Consider the following 20,318-nt stretch of genomic DNA (forward strand, 5'->3'; position numbering starts at 1 on the left):
AGGACAGGGACGAGGGTACACGAACGACGCCATCAACGACAGGCCAGGCAGACCAAACACCTTTGATCGCCCCCGACAAAACCAGTGTCAGCAGTCCGACTACGAAAGCACCCATGACTTCGCATAGGACCGCCAGGGGCAAGGGAGGGATCCAGTCGAACTCCGTGTTGACCAGCAAGGTCCTTACGTCACTGCTAAGGTCTTGGGCACAAAGTCTCCATTCCTGGTAGATACTGGGGCGACACGTAGTGCGTTATCTAAACGACTGATTCCTAGGGCACCCTTGTCTGGCTCACACGTAACCTCAATAGGCTTCGATGGAACGCCCTCCACTAACCCCTTATCAGCACCAATCTCCTTTGACTTAGAAGATAACGCCACAGACACGACCTTTCTGCTCTCCTCCAACACCCCCGATGCTATTATGGGACTCGATTTGCTAAAACATTTCCGAGCTACCATCAGATGTTCCCCAGACGGAGTTCGAGTCATCCTGCACGATAACCCAGATCTGTTCAGACCCTGTCACACACGACGTATGCTCTCTATAACTGATGCTGACCTGTCCCTACTCGACACGTTACCCTCACATCTATGGGCTAAAACCGACTCAGATGTAGGGCGCATGGTGATCGACCCAGTACACATAACCGTCCGACCGGACGCAGTGCTACCAAAGCTTCCACAGTATCGAATATCGCCCGAAGGTGAGAAGGCATTGGTGGAAATCATCCAGTCCCTAGTCAATGCAGGAGTAGTAGAAGAAGTAGTCAGTAATGTTTGCAACAGCCCTATCCTACCCATTGTAAAGAAGCAAGGCGAGGGAGATGAGAAAGCATACCGCTTCATTGTTGACTTACGAGAAGTTAACAAAGTAGTCATACCTCAGTACCCCGTGGTCTCAGACATCACCACCATCCTCACCCTAATTCCGTCCACTGCCACCACCTTTACTTTTATTGATCTCAAGAACGCATTCTTCTCCATCCCCATCCACCCAGACAGCCGCTACCTGTTCGGCTTCACTTTAAAAGCCCGGTCGTACAGATTCTGTAGGGCACCCCAAGGCTACACTGAGAGTCCCAGCATTTATAGCCAAGCCCTCAAGAGACAACTAGATGCAGTCCAATTACCCGATGGAGTGGTGTTAATACAGTACGTCGACGACATTCTTTTGGCGGCCGACACCACCCCACTTGCTGTCGCGGCCACCCTTCACCTCCACTTCCTCGCGGAGAACGGTCACAAGGTCTCCAGAAAGAAGTTACAGTTCTGCCAACCCCAAGTGACATACCTAGGCCACCTCCTATCCAAGGATGGGAGGAAACTTACCCCTGACCGAATTCAGACCATCCTAGAAACCCCTGTTCCCAAAACTCAGAAGCAAGTGCGGTCTCTAGTAGGCCTCACCTCCTTTTGTCGACAGTGGTTGCCAAACTTCAGTCTTATTGTAAAACCTCTGCTTTCCCTGTTGGCTAAAGATGTCCCCTTCCCCCTCCCCTGGACACCCGAATGCCAATCCTCCTTCAAAGAATTACGAGACGCCCTCTGCTCGGCCCCAGTCCTAGGAACCCCAGACTACACTAAACCTTTCTCCCTCTACACCCACGAAAGGGAGGGATGCGTGTTGTCTGTCCTAACCCAGTCCATAGGTCCTAAACAACGCCCTTGTGCCTACTTCTCTGCCACTCTTGACCCTGTAGCCAGAGCTTTGCCCGCCTGCCTTCGAGCAGTAGCCGCCGCTGCTGTCTCTATCCGGCAAAGTGAGGGGATCGTGCTCTCGAACCCCCTCACTGTATTGGTACCCCATGCGGTTGACACCCTCCTGAACCAGACCAAGACTCAACACCTGACTAGCGCACGACTGACTGGCTATGAACTGACTCTGCTTGCACCCCACATCACATTGAAACGATGCACCACTCTGAATCCAGCCACTCTACTACCTCTCCCTGACACTGACCCCAATGCGCCCCCCATACATGACTGTGTGACTCTCACCGACGAACAGACCAAGAGTAGGGTTGACCTTCGAGATACTGCCTTCCCGGACCCTGACGGAGAACTATGGGTGGATGGCTCATGCATCAAGCTCCCCGATGGCACCACTTCCGCTGCCTATGCAGTCACCACAGCCCGAACAGTTGTTGAGACAGCCCGCATCACACAGCGATCCGCACAGGCGGCTGAACTGATTGCTCTCACACGAGCATGCATCCTGGCAGCAGGGACAACCGCAAACATTTACACAGACAGCCAATACGCCTTCGGGGTAGTTCACCACTTTGGGCTCCTTTGGAAGGAGAGGGGATTCTTGACTTCCCATGGCACACCCATCCTGCATGGAGATCTAGTCTCTGCCCTGACCGAAGCAGCCCTCCTCCCCACACGGCTGGCTGTGATCAAATGCCAGGCACACAAGAAAGTGACAGACATTATAGGCCAGGGAAATGCACTAGCTGACATTACTGCCCGAACCACAGCCGAGAATAGGTCCACGACCCGTATGTACGTAACCAGGTCACAAACTGAGAAATGGAAGGATGCTAGGGAAACGATTAGGGACATCCAATTAGCCAGCTCACCACACGAATTAACTGAATGGGCACAGGTGGGATTGAAGGACGATGACGGTTGCTGGCGAACTAAAGACTCAAACAAATGGTTGCTACCTGACTCATACTTGATCCCCATGCTGACCATGGCACACTCCCCCGCACACATAGGGTCTGCTCCCATGATCGGACTCATCTCCAAAGTCTGGCACAACGACAAAATCTCGGACTCAGCCAAACGTCTGGTCCAACAATGCCTGGTCTGCCTCCAACACAACCCTGGGAAAGGAACTGCTGTACCCCGGGGAGGGTTTGGGGTTCCCAATCACCCCTTTGAAGTCCTACAAATGGACTACGTCCAGTTAGAAAGGTACAAAGGTTTGAAGTACGTACTTGTCGTTGTGTGCGCCTTCAGCAAGTGGGTGGAAGCCTACCCAACCCGCGACAACACTGCTATGACTACCGCAAAAGTACTACTGAAAGAATTCTTCCCCCGGTACGGCCTTTGTCGAATTTTGTGGAGCGACAACGGCCCCCACTTTGTAGCCGAGGTTATCCAACTCATCTTAAAGGGGCTGGGTGTAAAACAGAAGTTCCATGCGGTCTTCCATCCCCAATCTGCAGGCTTGGTTGAGCGACATAATGCCACATTGAAGCTTAAGATAGCAAAAATAGTTGCCACCACAGGACTGAAATGGCCAGACGCTCTCCCGCTAGCATTGCTATCAATGCGTTCCACCCCCACCAAACACCACTTAACCCGCTACGAGGTCGTCTTCGGGCGGCCCATGAACCTTTGGACTGCACCGAAACCAACATCCATCCACGACGTCCCGGACGTCCTCATGTCTGACTATTTGTACAACCTAACTAAAACGTTGTCTGTTATCCATCAGCAGGTGCTGCAAGCCATTCCCAACGTTTCCAGAGGCCCCGGGCACGACATCCAACCGGGTGACTTTGTCTTAGTGCGTAACTTCCAGCGCACCAAGAGTCTGGAGCCCCGGTGGACGGGCCCTCTGCAAGTCCTGATCACCACCCGAACAGCTCTTCGAGTGGAGGGGAAGCGCAATTGGCTGCATGCACACAACTGCAAGAAGGTATCATCGACCCTGACGACCACGGACAACATCACCGCCCAAGAGGAACTACTGGACAAAGACCGACCATCCCTGAGCCACTGCCCGGATACAGAGACACTTGAATTAACGAAATATCCCGATCCCACTGTGCCATCCAAAGAAGGGTATAACCTACGACGAAAGGAGGGAACTTCGGCTAAGCAGACCACAAACTAAGTTGAAATCTCAAGAGTGGTTGCCTAGCCACCTCAAAGGCCACCAGGAGAGAAACTAAACAAAGTCTGTGGTTCTGCCCGCTACCGAGTCCCTTGAAGGTGATGGAAGCATCCGACATGAAGATGATGGAAGCAACCGGACGCCCAAAGATCCACTACAAAATCCCAAAGACTGATAAAATGCACAGCTCAAAGACTATTGCACTTTTCATTACCCTTCTCTTTTGCCTTCTCCTCATGGTCACCTTCTGGATCATGGAGGAGAGCGCACCCGCCCATAAGACATTGCTGACCACCGTTCCACCTACCACCATGAAAGAACACCATCTGATCTCACTTTCACCCCAACTCCGAGAAAGGCGTAAGGAGTTCTGGAATAACTCTTTTGTGCAGTTGCTCCACCAACACAATCTTGCCTCCAATGCCACTAATTGCTGGATCTGTGGATTGCTACCACTTGCCACCGGACACTCTATCCCTTTCATCCCTTCACCTTTTTCGGTCCATGGTTCCTGCCTCGACTGGGTAATCCTCCTGCAGGAAAGCTACAAGGACAATGCCACTTCCGGCAAAACTGTGTCACACTTCTACCATGGGTTCTGGCTGAACAAAACTGGAAAAACTTCTGCCCCCTTCTGTCCTCTGAGATCAAACACTTCCTTTCACATGGACATCCCTGCCAAAGAACGAGTTGAAATGCAGGTGTTTAACAACCCAGCCAGACCCACCTTCTCTTACCTCCGGAAACGAACGGCCGCCACCCTAACAGTGGCCCTATCCTTCATCAACATCACTGGACTTGTGTGCCTCGAAGGCCTGGGGGCGCAGCTGGTGGGCCATAGCTCCTGCCTCATCACCCGAACATTGGACTCAGTTGATCCACCCTCCTTTGTTGCCTCCCCGAATATGTACTTCGTCTGTGGTACTAAGGCCTACACCTGGCTTCCGAAAGGTTGGGGAGGCACCTGCTACATCGCTTTTGTCCTTCCTCTGACATATGTGGCTCCAGCAAACCATCACCAACAGAAACGTGCCAAAGACATTGTGCAAGCCGACTCCACCGGAGCACAGTTCATGGACGCAGTAAAAGGACTTGTTCCACTCTGGGGTCCAATGGCAAACAGCCGTGCCATCCGCCACTTAACTCAGGCAGTCGAAACGGCGATGAACATTACGGCTGGCATCCTCGCCAACAACACCGCCGAGCTTCAGGCCGTCCGCCTGGTGGCTCTTCAGAACCGCCTCGTTCTAGATGTGGTTCTGGCTGATCGTGGAGGAGCATGCCGCATCATTGGGTCCAGCTGTTGTACCTACTTACCGGATAACTCACCCTCAGTCTACAAAGCAATTGAACACCTCCACAGACTTTCCGCAGAGGTTCATCAGGAGCAAGAAGAATGGTCACTGGGAAGTTGGTTTTGGGACACTATTAGAAGTTGGGGATGGAGGCTGTTTTCATTTATCCTAATACCAATTGTGATACTATGTGGATGTTGCTTGGGGATTCAGTGTCTGCCACCTTTATGTTCGCTTTTTATGAACTGCATCTGCCCTAAGACTTTGAACTTTGAAACGGAGCGAATGAAAGCTTTGTATGAGGTGGAAGTTCGTAGTATTATGGGGATAGATCCGAACTAAACAAGCTGGCGAGATATGTTAAAAGGGAGGACTGTGGAAATTTAGCTTGCGAACTGAACATTATCTGCGCCATCTTGTCTCTCCCCAGCGCGACACACAGGAAAGCGCACAGCAGCCATTTTAGGCACCCTGGTCTCTCCCTGCTCATTGCCGATCGCCAGCGCGTCCCCCTGGCGCTGCGAGCATTCCCCCGCGCGCCGGCCACCCCCGCTCTCTCATACACGGGCCATAAACCCTCTCCTTCTGCGCGACCCTGCCATGGAACCACATCCCACGCCTGACCGACATCCCATACATGGTCATGCATCTCTTTGATAACCCCCTTCCTCTGCGCCCCATTGTCCGAACCGATCCCAGGCCATCACCTAGCCCTGCGGATGCAGTTTATTGCCTCTACTGTAAGGGAAACACCCCACATCAAAGGGATTACAGTAGATCAGGGCCCCCCCACCCCCTGAGACCCGACCGGTCGCACACACCCCTGGGAATTGGCGGAATGTCCAGCTGTGTGATAGCCATCTCCTACTGTGGGTGGGGTGGGGACTTCCACTGTAGATATGTGTGGGAACGAGCTTGAAGTGGGGATTCTGAGGATGTTCTTTCATGTATCAAAGCGATCTCAAAAATGTGCCATGTATGATAAACCTGCAATAAAGTCATAAACCTGTGTGTAAGAGGCCAGGCCTCAGAGATGTAGTTAGAGCACCTCGTGACGATACCTCGCTGTCTGATCTGATGTGTTCCACTCCGACGGAATAAAACTTTGTTTCCTGCCTTCCAGTCTCCGGCGCCTGCCTCTTTATTGGTTTAGCATCGAATGGTATAAGAGGCGATTACCGCCGGGCAATACTTGAAAGGTTATCGACTACGACTGCCGCTACCATTTAACACACCCCATTCTGATTTCCGATGACTCAAAGTCGGATCGGCGTCGGTCGACACAGATTCCAGCACCAACGGAGCCCAGAGGCTCTAGGACATTGCCTCAACATTTTGAGGAGGTTCCAGGCATGGGAGAAGAGTGGGAGGGGTCACTGGACCCTTTAGAACACCAGTTAGACACTCTTGTAGTGGAGGGCCAGTCCACTCTGGGCGGCACTGTTTTTGATGGTGGCGGAGGTGAGCAAGTCATGCCTGTCGACTATCACCATCCCCCCACCCTCCAAAAATAAGTCATCAGTTGGCCGCCAGGCACCCCCCCAAACAAGACATCTGTCGGTCGCCACCCCAGGCGGCAAACTTAGGGTCCAACCCTGGTGGCAGTAGGTCTAACTGTGCCACTGCACTCCTGGTGAGGAATTAGACTGGTATGTGGAGCTTTGAAGACCAGTTGATGGGACACCTCCCCAGATGCTAGTATGCAATCTCCACTTACTGTTGTCAGGAAGGAGCGAGCTTCTTATGCTACGGTGGTAAACAGGGCAGCAGAGGTCTTTGGCCTGGAGCTGCCCTCTGTGCAGGTCAAGACTAACCTCTTGACCAAAGTGCTTCAGCCTAGGTCTTTCTCATCTGAACCCCTTTTGCCCTTTAATGAGGCATTGACGGATGCCCTTCTAGGCTCATGGTTCAAGCATAGCACAGGGGCTCCTGCGAATAGGACTATAGCACGCGGCCATCGCCCTGCCCCGGGTGATTCAAGTTTCCTCAGCCAGCATCCTACCCCTGAGAGCTTGGTGGTCCAAACCACAACATCCCATGGCTCGTTCCTTCTGCTCCCCCAAATAGCGAATCCAAGAGGCTGGACGCACTTGGTAAAAACATGCCTAGCATTGCAGTCGGTGAGCACTGCATGCCTTTTGGGCTATTTCTCACATATCATAGGGGAAACGGTTGCAGCAGTGCTGCCAAAGGTCCAGAAGGAGGCCCGGACTGTGCTTTCCCAAGCAGTAAAAGATAGGAGAGATGCAGCAAAGTTCACCATTAGGTGTGGTCTGGATACGACTGACTCACTAAGTAGAGCAGTTTCGTTGGCAGTGGCCTTGTGGCGCCATGCCTGGCTAAGAACATCTGGCTTCTTGAGGGTTGTCCAGGCCAACTTCATGGACATGCCCTTCAAACGGACTCGTCTCTTCGGAGAAAAGACAGACTCAGCGCTGGAGCACTTCAGGACTTATGGGCTTTGGCCAGGTTCTTGGGTCTCTCAGTGACACCTCGTCCAGAGTCTGCATTTCGCCCCTTTCATGGCAGTGGAAGGGGCTTTTAACTGTGTCAGCCATACTCGGGCCATCATCCTGCACAGACTTCCCAGGTTGTGCGAGGACGTGGACGCTGTGCATTCTGACCTTGTGGGAATGGTAGCCAGAAGTCGGTCACCACCCACCCCCCAACATCTGCAGCCTCTAAGCCTTTCTAGTTTGGTTCTGCAAGACCATGGGTGTCCATTTGGAGGGAGAACTCAACATCATCTCCTAGCTAGCAGAGGATCATCTTATCTTGCTCAGAGCGAAACTTACAGCTCTCTTGGCCAAGGGAGATATAGAGAGGGTTCTGATTTCAGAAGGAGGCAGTGGTTGTTATTTCTGCTACTTTCTGATACCCAAAAAGAACAAAGGTTTTCGGCCCATCAATCTCTTCCTCAAAAAGGAGACATTCAAGATGCTTACATTGGCTCATGTCTTGTCTGCCCTAGGCCAAGGAGACTGGCTGGTAGCTTTGGACTTGCAGGATGCGTATTTTCACATACCCATCCTGACTGCCCACAGGAGTTACCTGCGGATCAAGGTAGGCTACGAGCACTTTCAGTTCGCTGTGCTACTCTTTAGCATTACCAGCGCCCCTCGGGGGTGTTCACCGAGATGATCGCGGTGGTCGCAGCTCATCTGCACAGGTTAGGAGTTCCAGTCTTCCCCTATCTCAACGTCTGGCTGTTGACGGCATCCTCATCCCAGACTGTTGTTTCCCACCTCCAGACTATGGCAGACCTCCTGCATTCGCTAGGTTTCACTATAAATGTGCCAAAATCACACCTGACTCCTGCTCAGATGATCCCTTTCATCGGAGCTGTTCTGGATACAATGCAGTTTTGGGCTTATCCTCTTGAGCAGCGAGTCCAGGATATTTAAGTTATGATACCGATGTTTCAGCCTCTATCCTGGATTTCGGTGAGAATTACTCTAAGGCTGCTGTGCCTCATGGCCTCCTGCATCCTGTTGGTAAATCATGCCAGATGGTGTATGCAGGCTCTGCAGTGGTTCCAGTGGGCGCAGCATCAGGGGAATCTTTCCAACATTGTCTTGATCTCAGAGGGAACTGCAAGGGACCTGCAGTAGTAGCTAACAGACCACAATCGGGTCAAAGGCAGACCCCTCTCCCTTCTTCAACCAGATCTCACAGTGGTGACAGAAGCATCACTCCTAGGATGGGGCGGCCATTGGGAGAGGGGTAGAGCAGAGGTCTCTGGTGGAATCAGGGCTCCACATCAACTTGTTGGAGCTCCGGGTGATCCAATTGGCATTGAAAGCATTTCTTCCCTCTGTCAAGGGTAAGTTAGTGCAGGTGTTCACAGACAACACGACTGCTATGTGGTACTGCAACAACCAGGGTGAGGTGAGGTTGTAGACCCTTTGTCAAGAGGCCTTGCACCTCTGAACAAGGCTAGAAAAGCAGTGCATATCCCTGGTGGTTCAACACCTGACAGGTTCTCTGAATGCCAAGGCAGACAAATTAAGTCATCAATGCCTAGTGGATCACAAATGGTATCTCCAGTCAGAGGTGGTGCAAGTCTCTTTCAGCAGCGGGGAGAGCCTTGTTAGATCTGTTTGCCTCTGTAAAGAATGCGCAATGTTAGCAGTATTGCACGTTGGAGTTTCCAAGGCGGCCATCTCTTGGCGAGACTTTTCATCGCGAGTGGAGCTTAGGCCTCCTGTACACCTTTCCACCCGTACCACTTCTGCCCAGACTTCTCAAGAAGATCAAGAATGATCGAGCCGGAGGGGAGGAGCCTAGCGCGCACCCAAGATGGCCGCGTAGGTGTGAGGCTCCCGAGGACCTCCGCGACCTCCTGCATAAATCCTGACCGAATCCTGTCCTAGATGAGGGGACTGTGTTCGTGAACCCGAACTGAGGTGACGCCCGTTTTCCGTTTTCAATTCGGACTTCGGACACCGGCGGGAGCACCGATTAAGGTTTGCGGCCTTCTCCACACCGGCCCCCCTTACTGGAGTTGTGAGGCGATCCGGCGACAAAGTGAACAACAGCGGCGGGCAAGGCCGGGCGACTCGCGCACCCCGCACTTTCACTTTCGCTTTTGCGCCCTCCCTGCTGCCAGGCGGGGTAGGGTCGCGCAGCGGTGTGCGGCGGTGTGGCCTCGTTGGGGTGCCCTGCCGGCCCGCCGGCTGCGGTCCGTCCTGCGGAGCGGTGGTCGCCCCCCCCCGGAGCCCTTGAACGGGATTGTCTACCCCCTTTTTGAGGAGATTGGCTCGCTTTGGGGACCACGACCATGGCCACAAAACAAGATGGCGACCGGGCTAAAGTGAAGTCTACCCGTCGTGGCGCGGCCCATCAATCCAACAACATGGATCGCTACACCCTCCAGAAGGGGTCTCCAGAGGCACTGCGTAGGTCCCCTACGGGCCCGACTGATGCTCCTGCTCTGCCCACGGACCTGACCCTCCGAGACGTCATGGGCGCCATCGCCGAGATGAAGGCCTCGGTGGACCAGCGCTTCGACACTCTGGCGCAGAAGATCGACTCGGTCCTCGTGGACGTGGGCCTCGTGAGAGCCGATCTGTCAAAAACAAATGACCGGGTCGATTCTTTGGCCCACTCTACCTCGGGCCTCACATCTGACGTGGCGGCCCTCCAACAGGAGGTGCGCAGGCTTGGCCAGGCGAGCGCCCTGATGCATCGTCGACTGGAGGATTCCGAGGGTCGGGCCCGGAGAAACAACGTCCGCATTATCGGGGTGCCGGAAGGACGCGAGGCGGAGGCAGCGGATCTGTTTGTGGAGGACTTGGTCCTCACCCATCTCCAGCCTCGGGGGCTGAGTAAATTCTTTGCAGTGGAACGTGCCCACAGGGTCCCCGGGGGTAGGCCTAAGGCCGGAGCCCCTCCGAGGCCTCTCATCGCCCGGATTTTCAATTTTCGGGACAGGGACGCTATCCTGCAGACTTCCAGGCTACAAGGGCCGGTCAGACTTGATAATGCGGATATAAACTTCTATCCTGACTTTACTCCGGCGGTCCAAAAGGAGAGACTGAGCTTTCTCGGTGTCAAACGTCGCCTACGGGACCTGAATCTCAAATATGCGATGCTTTTTCCGGCTAAGCTGAGGGTGGAGGTGGATGGCCGCACGCACTTTTTTGACCGTCCCGAAGCGGCCGGGGACTGGCTGGACACTTTGCCCGGAGATCGGGGCCGAGGGAGTGGGGGGGGAGCGGTTGGTGGGGAGGGCCCGCAGGATCAGGACTGAGGGACTAATGGTAGGCCTTGCTCGGGACTGTGTTATTGTCACCATTGACTGTTAGGGTAAGTTCCCCTCCTGTGGAGGTCGTGTGGGGTCTCTTGGGGGATTTCCCTCCTCCTCTGGGGGACTAGTTAGTTTTCTTTCTATGGGGCGACAGGCACACTGCACTTTGGGGGGGCTGTTCGGGCTCATGCAGGGGTGCAGGGTGGGGGGAGTTCTGTTGGGATGGGTGGGTTGGGGTGGGGTGTGGTTCTTTTTTACCGCAAGGCAAACCCTTCATTGTATTGATGTTGTTGAGATGCTCTCCGGGGGACAAATGATGGCTTCTGTATGTGATGGGGGGTAGGGACCTGACTTTGTTGTCCTGGAACGTTAACGGACTGGGTGATAGGATTAAGCGGGGTGTGGTCCTGCAATATCTGAAACGGACTTCGCCAGATGTGGTCTTTTTGCAGGAGACGCACCTCATTGGTAACACCTTTTGTGCCATGAATCGGCGTGGCTATCGTTTGGTGGCCCACTCGGGCTTCACATCTGGCTCACGAGGGGTGGGCATTATGGTCAAGACCTCGCTCCCGCTAGAAATAGACGAGGTGCGCCATGATGAGAGGGGACGATACACTGTCTTGGTGGGGAGAATGGAGGGCAAAGTAGTCGTCTTTGTCTCAGTGTACGTCCCACCGGGGTTACAGTCCACCACCTTTGCGGACCTGGGACGCCTCCTGCTTGACCTTCCGGGGGGGCTTCTGGTGGTTGGGGGGGACTTCAATGCGGTGGCCTCTGGGACTATGGATCGTTATCCCCCTAGGGACCTCCCCCGGGCACAAGCGTGGCTGCCTGGCCTTTTGGACACACTGGGATTGGTGGACTGTTGGCGTCTAAAGCATCCCACTCAGCTGCAATACACCTTCCATTCGGGGGCCCATGGTAGCCTTTCGCGGCTTGATTATGTCCTTGTCCCTGCGGCCTATGCCGGGAGAGTGGGGGAGGTGCGCCATTTGGCGCGGGGTATTTCAGATCATTCCCCACTCCTGTTGCACTTTGATGTCTTCCCGAGGGGGGAGGGCAGGGTAGCTCCAATCAATGCCTGGTACCTGCGCGACCCCACTATTCGTGCGGACTTGATTAAATCCTTGCACCGGTATTTCGAGGAGAATGTGGGGTCTGTCTCGTCGGCCATCTCCCTGTGGGAGGCTTTCAAGACAGTGCTTAGAGGGGAGGCCCTCTCCTTTATTTCTCATGCCCGGAGGCGCGCACAGGAGGAGGTGACCCGGGTGGAGGCTGAAATTACTGAACTGGAGCGTGATCTGGGGAGTGGGGTGACTGACGCTGCGCTGCACGTTCTACACCTGAAGCAGGCGGCATATAGGTCCCTCGTCACGGAGGCGGCCAGGGGCCTCAGCAGGGAGCAACAGGGGAGATTGTATGATGTGGGTGATAAGGCTGGCAAGTTGATTGCGTGGTTGGATAAGAAGGAGAGAGCTAGTCGTGTGGTCCCGCTGATTGAGAGAATGGATGGTGTACGTGTTACTGAGCCGGAAGGCATTGTCTCTTGCTTCGCAGATTACTTCCGAGAGGTATATTCCCCGGTTTCTCCCTGCCCGGAGGCGGATTCCCATGCCCTGCTGCGTGACATCGCGCTGCCCTCCCTCTCAATGGAAGACAGGGAGTTGATGGATGCCGCCCCCACCCCGGACGAAATTGCCCTCGCCATCCGTTCGGTCGCTTCTGGCAAGGCCATGGGCCCGAACGGTATTCCTATCGAGTTGTACAAACTGCGACCGGATGTACTTGCACCCCATCTCCGCGCAATGTTCCTGGCGGCCCACTCGCGGGGCTCCCTCCCGCCGGACCAGCGTCTGGCTACCATCGTGGTTATCCACAAGGAGGGGAGACCGCGAGACCGGGTCACATCCTACCGGCCTATCTCGCTCTTGAACGCGGAGCCCAAAATCCTCGCCAAGGTGCTCGCCAACCGGCTGGTCGGCGTGGTGGGCGATTTGGTCCACCAGGACCAGTCCGGCTTTATTCCCCATCGCAACACGGCCCTTAATCTGCGGCGCCTGCACGGGGTGCTCGCGCGTGTGCCGTTCGTGCGGGAGCCGGCCATCTTGGCGTCCTTAGACGCCACCATGGCGTTCGACACGCTCGAATGGCCCTACATCTGGGCGACGCTGGCAAAATTTGGATTTGGCCCGGGATTCATCAGTTGGGTCAAATTGTTGTACTCGGACCCATTGGCACAGGTGGTGGTGAATGGTCGAGTCTCGGCCCCATTCGGGCTGGGACGGGGCACTAGCCTTGGAACCCCTGGCGGAGTGGCTGCGGTGGCACCCTTCTATCCGTGGTCTCCGTTGGACCCCCGAGTATGAGGACCGCGTGTCCCTCTACGCTGACGATATCCTTCTGTACTTAGCCTCCCCGCGCAAGTCACTGATTGTCCTGGTCGATGTTTTGCGCTCCTTCGGCCGTAATTCGGGCCTTGTCATCAACTGGGCTAAATCCTGTGTCTATGTGCTTTCCGGAGAGGCGCCTGTCCTCCCTCGGGGTTGTCCGATCCAGATTGCCTCGCAGGGATTTCGATACCTGGGGGTCTATATCACGCTGGACCCGGTGGCCCGCTACGAGCGAAATTTGCTTCCCCCCCTCCAGCCCTTGAAGGAGGACGTCACATGCTGGCGGCGCCTGCCGCTCTCGCCGCTCGGCCGGGCGGCATTGTTCAAGATGATGTCGTTACCGCGCTTTCTGTACGCTCTCCAGAACACTATGGACTTGGTCCCGGCGCGCTACTTCCGTGAGGTGGAAAGCTTGCAGCGCCGTCTGTTTTGGGACGGGAGGCCGCGTATAGCTCTGGCAAAATTGACGCTCCCGTGGTACGACGGAGGGATCGCCCTCCCGGATATTAAGCGGTATTACTGGGCCTCCCAGTTAGCTGCAATTAATCACGGTTTTTATGGGCCCGCCCTAAACCCGGCATTTGAAATGGACAAAATGCTCCTGCCCGGTGGCGACTACAATCGAGCGCTCTACACTAGCGTGCCCGATTCCCGCTTGACGGGACCCACGCGTGTCATGGTGCGAGTATGGCACGCGGCTAATGCAGCCATGGGATGGAAGGACCGTTTGACCCGAGCGTCACCGTTGTATGCGTCGGAGAAGCTGGGCTCTTTGTGGACCTCGAAGGGCTTCGAGAGGTGGGACATGATAGGCATCAGTACAGTGGGAGATCTCTGGACGAGGGGAGGATTCAAAACATTCGAGACGCTGCAGGCGGAGTTTCAGCTGCAGGGCAGTGAATACTTTCGTTACCTGCAGGTCCGTCACGCACTGGGTTCCGTCTTCCCAGACGTGGCCTCCATCCCGGAGTCCTCCCCCCTGGAGGATAGAGTGCTAGATGGCCACGTTCCGGACAGTACGATCTCCCTCATTTACAAGAAATTGATAAATGACCGCTCGGGCTTACTGACTGGCCTCCGCGAGGCTTGGGTTGCCGATGGGCTGGAGTTGGACGACGAGGACTGGATTTCCGCGGTGGCCTCTCCGAAGGAGGTGGCCATCCCGGCTCGCCTTCGCTTCGTCCAGCTTAAGATGCTCCACCGGGTGTATATGACGGGGCCAAGGCTTCTGCGTATGGGCTATGTCGAAGATGGATTGTGTAAGCGTGGGTGTGGTGCTTTGGCGACTTTTTTGCACATTCTGTGGGAATGTCCGAGGGTGGAGCGATTCTGGCGTGGTGTGCATGAGGTCCTGCGAGCGGTTACGCATGTCGCGCTGCTGCCTGAAGCGAGGAGATGCTTGCTGAATGTGTGGGAACCGACCGATTACTCGGTTCCGCAGACGCGATGGGTGACTCTGGGATATATGATAGCTAAACGTGACATTGCTCAGCTGTGGGGATCCCAGAGGCCCCCGGCGGTGTCAGCCTGGAAAGAACACATGGATTGGTGCATGTTCCGAGAAAAGGTGGTGTATGTGGCGCGGGGTAAGCCTGGGGCATGGGTGAAGATATGGGGCCCCTGGAACGCCTACCGCGGGGGTATTTGCGAGCCGCCGTCGTTGCCTCCCACTTCACCAGCTCCATCCCCTTAGTTGACCCCTCCCCTTAGCCCCGGGCACATTGTTTTCCCAGTCCCGGATCTGTTTCCCTTCCCCTCGCTGGATTTCTTTGGATGATTGGGGTCCCCCACTGGAGGAGCATGTGTCGTCATTTTCGATCGCGGGTTGCCTTGCGGGTGTGGTTTTATGTTGTTGTGTTGTATAAAACGAAACCGTATTGTGGGCTCAGAGTCATGTGGCCTACGTTGCTGATACCTCCTCTTTCTCGTCTCTGCAAAGTCAGGTGCCTTATTGTATGTATGTCATTTGCTTCTGTCACTTTAGCGGCCGGCCGGAAGGTTGTAGGCCCATACTTGTATATACTTGAGATTGCAATAAACGGTTTAAAAAAAAAAAACAAAAAAAAAAAAAAGAATGATCGAGCCCAAATCTTGCGGATCCAGACTAGGCACAGAGAGTCTGGCATCCCGAGCTTCTTCAAATTAGCAGCGAACCTCCGATCAGATTGCCCCTTTGGGAGGATCTTCTGTCGCAGTAGCAGGGGAGGGTCCCTCAACCAAACATGTCACCTCTACGCCTCCTTTTGTGGCGATTGAGCGGTGACAGTTGATAGCTTTTGATCTTCCTCCCCAAGTTCGTAAGGTTATCTTGGAAGTCGGACGGCACTCCACCAAGACGGTATACACCAGCTGTTGGCAACATTTTTTAAAATATTGTACAGAAACATCTATTGACCACCTTTCTGCCTCTCTTTCTGATATTCTTCTCTTTATTCTTACCCTAGCCCAGCCGGGATCTGCTCTGGGCACTCTCAAGGGTTATCGTTCTGATCTGTCCTTTTTCTTGCAGCTGCCTTACCAACCCTCTTTTTTCAAGTCCCCTATTATAAATAGATTCCTGAAAGGGCTTGTACATATTTTTCTTCCTATGCCCTTTATTATGCCTCAGTGGGATCTGAACCTAGTTCTCACTTACCTCATGTGTGCTCCCTTTGAGCCACTACATAATTGTCCCCTCAGTTTGCTTACCATCAAAACAGTATTTCTAGTGGCAAAATCCTCTGCCCGGAGGGTGAGTGAGCTGCAGGCTTTATCATCCAAGCCTCCCTATCTCATGATATTTCCGGATAAGGTGGTGCTTCGCACCCGAGCCTCTTTCCTTTCTGAGGTGGGGACCCCATTCTATCTGGGTCTGTCGGTCAGACTGCCCACTTTTTATTATGATCCACATCCCTCTAAGGAAGAGGAGCGTCTCCATCATCTGGACCCAAAAAGAGCACTGTCATTCTACCATGACCGCACAAAAGCGTTCCCGGGTGGACCACCACCTCTTCATGGACTATGTGGGAGCTGAAAAAGGTTAGGCAGTGCAGAAATGAACCACTTTGCACTGGGTCGTTATCTGTATTAAGATCTGCTATGCGCTGGATAAAAAGCAGCCTCCTGAGGGCTTACGAGCCCATTCCACCAGGGAGAAGGCTGTGACCACAGCATTGGCTTGTGGAGTGCCAGTCCTGGACATCTGGTAGGCTGCAAGGTGGTCTTCACTGCACACGTTTGCTAAACACTACGCCTAGATAGTCAGTTCCGCAGGGATGGGCATTTCACCCATTTGGTGCTACAGTACTTTTTAGTTTAGTAATTTTTCCGCAGCCCATCCCCAAGATGTATGCCTTGGGTATTTGTTCAAAGGTAAGGAATCTGCAGCTACAACTTTCTATCAGATAATCAAGTTACTTACCTTCGGTAATGCATTATCTGGTAGAGACACTATCTAGCTGCAAATTCCTTACAGACCCACCCATGCCTCCCCGCTCTGCAAACTCATTTATAGGGCTACGGTTGCTTTTCAGGGCCCTAGTTTGGACACACACTAGTCAGTTCTCTTCATGGCTCTGTGCTTCTGGCGTGGAAAACGTGAAAATGAACAGACGTCCAAGCGCCTGGGTGGCACCTATGTAGGTGACCGTGACATCACATCTATCACCAACGATGCTGACGATGCCATGCAGAACTGAATGGAGCCATCCGGTGGTGCGCAGGGGTACAGCTCATGCAAACGTTTCCAGATCCAGTGTGATGCCTGAAATATTCAAAGGTAAGGAATCTTCACCTAGATACTGTCTCTACCAGATAATGAGTTATCGAAGGTAAGTAACTTGTTCATCTAGGTTCAAGTTATGATGAAGACACAGGAGATGGTAGTGGGGAGGGTGTTAAGAACAATCTCATTGTCCTTGAAGCGTATGTTGACTGAGCTAGAGGGGTCGTAGAGGAAGGGGATTTTCATTCTGTGTGGTGTCCAAAGGCAAGTTACGACCTGCTTAAATTACGGTGGGATCTTTAGAGCCGGACATGAGAGTGATTAAGAGATTACTCAAAGATGCACCTTGCCCCTGCAACCCTTTTTGGAGCATGGGAATTATATGCTGCTGAAATAGTGGTGTCTTCAGGCAAGATCTGGGTTTCTGTCAGGGTTAAATACTAAAGCATTGTAATAGGGTTGAATATATCAGTGAAAACAAACTGTTGTACTGGAGATAGGCCTCACATGCCATATGAAAAATGCAGGAATTTTGTGGGGGCCACTGGTTACTGTATGTTGTATGTTTATGAGGTGGTGATGTGTGGTAAGGGTGATAGAGGCATTGGGCTCAGTGACATCTCAGGAGCGAGTTGGGAGAGTGAGGACTTGTGTAATGAGAGGGGCGCTAGGGTGGGGCAGGAGTGTCTGTTGGAGTGTAAAGAAATGGGAAAATATGCACGTTGTCAGAGTGGCCTCCCCTAAATATGGGTCTTTTTCTAATTCAAATTACTGGTTACTAATGCTAATGAAGTGTAACTTCTTTGACTGATAAGTAGATCCTCACTTTCCACCTGCATTATTCCTCTATACAATAAGAATGCCCTAATTTTGTTTTGTACATCTTTTCATTCTTAAAGGCTATTTTCACCTCCCAGAGTTGTAATTCTCAACAGTTAACAATACAAAGAATGTAACATTGTACCTAGAGCTTCACATCCTCAAGATGTATAAACATTTCTTGGCCAAGTGCTGAAAGAGCTGTTTCACCACACCTGATTCAATTCCAACACCTCACTCCTTTTTGGGTTCACAATGTACTGTGAAATATGACAAGGACTTCTGCTTTATTTTCAACTGTCTTCCTTTCTTCTTTTTCCACTTCTCTTCTACTGTGTTTTCTCTCATCATTTTCAATTTGCCTGACAAGCTTTATTATTGTAAATGTTTAAATTTTTCTCTGATCCCCTCTGGTGTCAGCTTCTTGAGTATGGAGGCTCAGTGAGTGCTGAGTTGACTGCAGATTGAACAAGAAGTAGATTTGTCCTCACCATTTTCCTATCATATGGGGCTCTCTAAGGAGGCCCGTACTGGAGAGAAAAGAAAACGGGTTAGAGAAGAGGAAGAGCCGGGCCAGGAGATTCCAGTGAAGCCCTGAGACCTCATTTTCTAAGGAAACGCTGAGTTGTGGGTTCTCAGTGCATCTTGGGCCTTATATATGAAGAATGTATTAGGTAAAAGGGGTCGAAAATTGAATGCCGACTTTTATGGACTGCTGTCTTATTTTGCGTACCGACCTGTGTATTAATAGGTTGGTTCACAAAATACAGAATCATAGTGGGTCACAATTTGCCCTACCTCACAAATAATAGTGAGGTAGGTCGCAAATTACGTCCTGCTATGATTGGCTATAATCACAGGCATGGTGGCCTGCTGGGGTCAGCAGACGACCATGTCTGTGACTGCTATTAAATAAAGAAATATTGTCTTTTTTAAATGCAACCTGTTTTCCTAAAGGAATGTTTATGAAACTTTTTTTTTAAGATCAGGCTGTTGTCCATGAAATGACCTCCTAATTTTCTTTAAAAATGTTTATTCACCATTCACAAAGTGAAGGGGTCCTTGGCGACCACTTCATGTTTGAATATGGGTCACCACCTCCTTAAAGTTAGTGGTAAATTATTAAGGGAAAACCTGGTCTTCAACAGGCGAAACGAGAATAAATGTTTTATTTCTCCTCGTTTTTGCTGTTTCCATGTGTGCTGCTTTGTGCTCCACACATAGAAATAGCAAATTGCCTATGATTGTTTATGTGCAGGAAGGTCCCCCTTCCTGCACAATAAACAATCCCTTAAAAAAATGCCATTTTGCAACTTCTATGTGTGCTGCATTAAGCAGCACACATAGAAGTTACAAAACACCATTTAAAGATTGTTTATGTGCAGGAAGGTTGACCTTCCCGCACATAAACAATCTTCCCCTCAACACAGGTGCAAGGTGCAAGAGTGCCTGTGTTGGCGCTAAGCAGCTACAGTTAGCGCCAGCGCAGGGGGAAATTCAGGGCGGCACCATATTCTAGTAAATATGGTGCATCCCTGCATTTCTAAAGTGACAAAGCATGTTGTTAGCCTTTCTTGACTTAAGGACACGCTTCACCACTTCATTGTAAATATGCCCATTGTGTATTGACTATTGAAATATAGCAACTACAGTCTTTGTTTCTATAATTCTGTAAATATCTAAATTACTTGTAACTGGTACTTCGAGTATTAGAAGCGCTTGTTTGACAATCGTGTTTTTTTAGGTAAATTATTTAGGGTCACTTGGGAGAAAGTGTAGTTTAGGGCCAAAGGGCCTGAGAAACAAAGGATGTTCTCTTCAAAAGCTATTTAATTTGGTCAATCAAAATGTTTGTGAATGCTAAAACCCTTTCTCAAAAGTAGTAAGACCATTTAGCAATTCAGAAAAGGTTTTCCCAATCGTTACATGAGTTTAGGAAACCATACCAAATCGGTATTTGGAAAGGGAGTTTTAGGGGTTCCATTCCAAACACAGATTCTTTATAGTATGTATTAATGTTCTGCAACCGAAATTCGAGTTCAAAACATTAATGTTTCACCAACTAAACAAAGATAGTGGTAACCTATTCGCAAATAGGAAGACATCCCCCAGGGACCACTTCCACATTGTGAATGTTAAAAAAAAAAAAAAAAACATTTTTTAGGAGTGGGCATAAAAATGTTTGTTTACAACATTTACAAAGTGGGAGGAGTCCCTTGGGTATCTCTTCCCATTGCTCTTAAAAAAAAGTTTGTCATTTATTTTTTTCATTTTCCATTAAGGAAAACAAACTGCATTTAAACAAAATGATTGCTTTATTTAAGCAAACACAAACATGGTGGTCTGCTGACCACACAGGTCACTCTCCCTGTGGGGGTAACGAATAGTAGTGAGTCAGTACATGTGACCTATTTCATTAATATGCATGAGGTAGGGCAGATTCCAACCCACTGCGATTCCGATTTTTAAGAACCGACGAATTAGTACATAGGTGGGATTTAAAAAA

The 20,318-nt window shown here is 51.8% G+C and overlaps 1 protein-coding gene across 2 annotated transcripts in view; it reads left to right on the forward strand.

Moving 5' to 3' along the window:
- SLC8A2 (solute carrier family 8 member A2) overlaps window positions 1–20,318 on the forward strand; it is a 627,882-nt gene that overhangs the window by 536,824 nt on the left and 70,740 nt on the right. The gene's annotated exons all lie outside the window — the stretch shown is intronic.

Source organism: Triturus cristatus, chromosome 9 (genome assembly GCF_964204655.1).
Source record: "Triturus cristatus chromosome 9, aTriCri1.1, whole genome shotgun sequence".
Taxonomy (NCBI): Eukaryota; Metazoa; Chordata; class Amphibia; order Caudata; family Salamandridae; genus Triturus; species Triturus cristatus.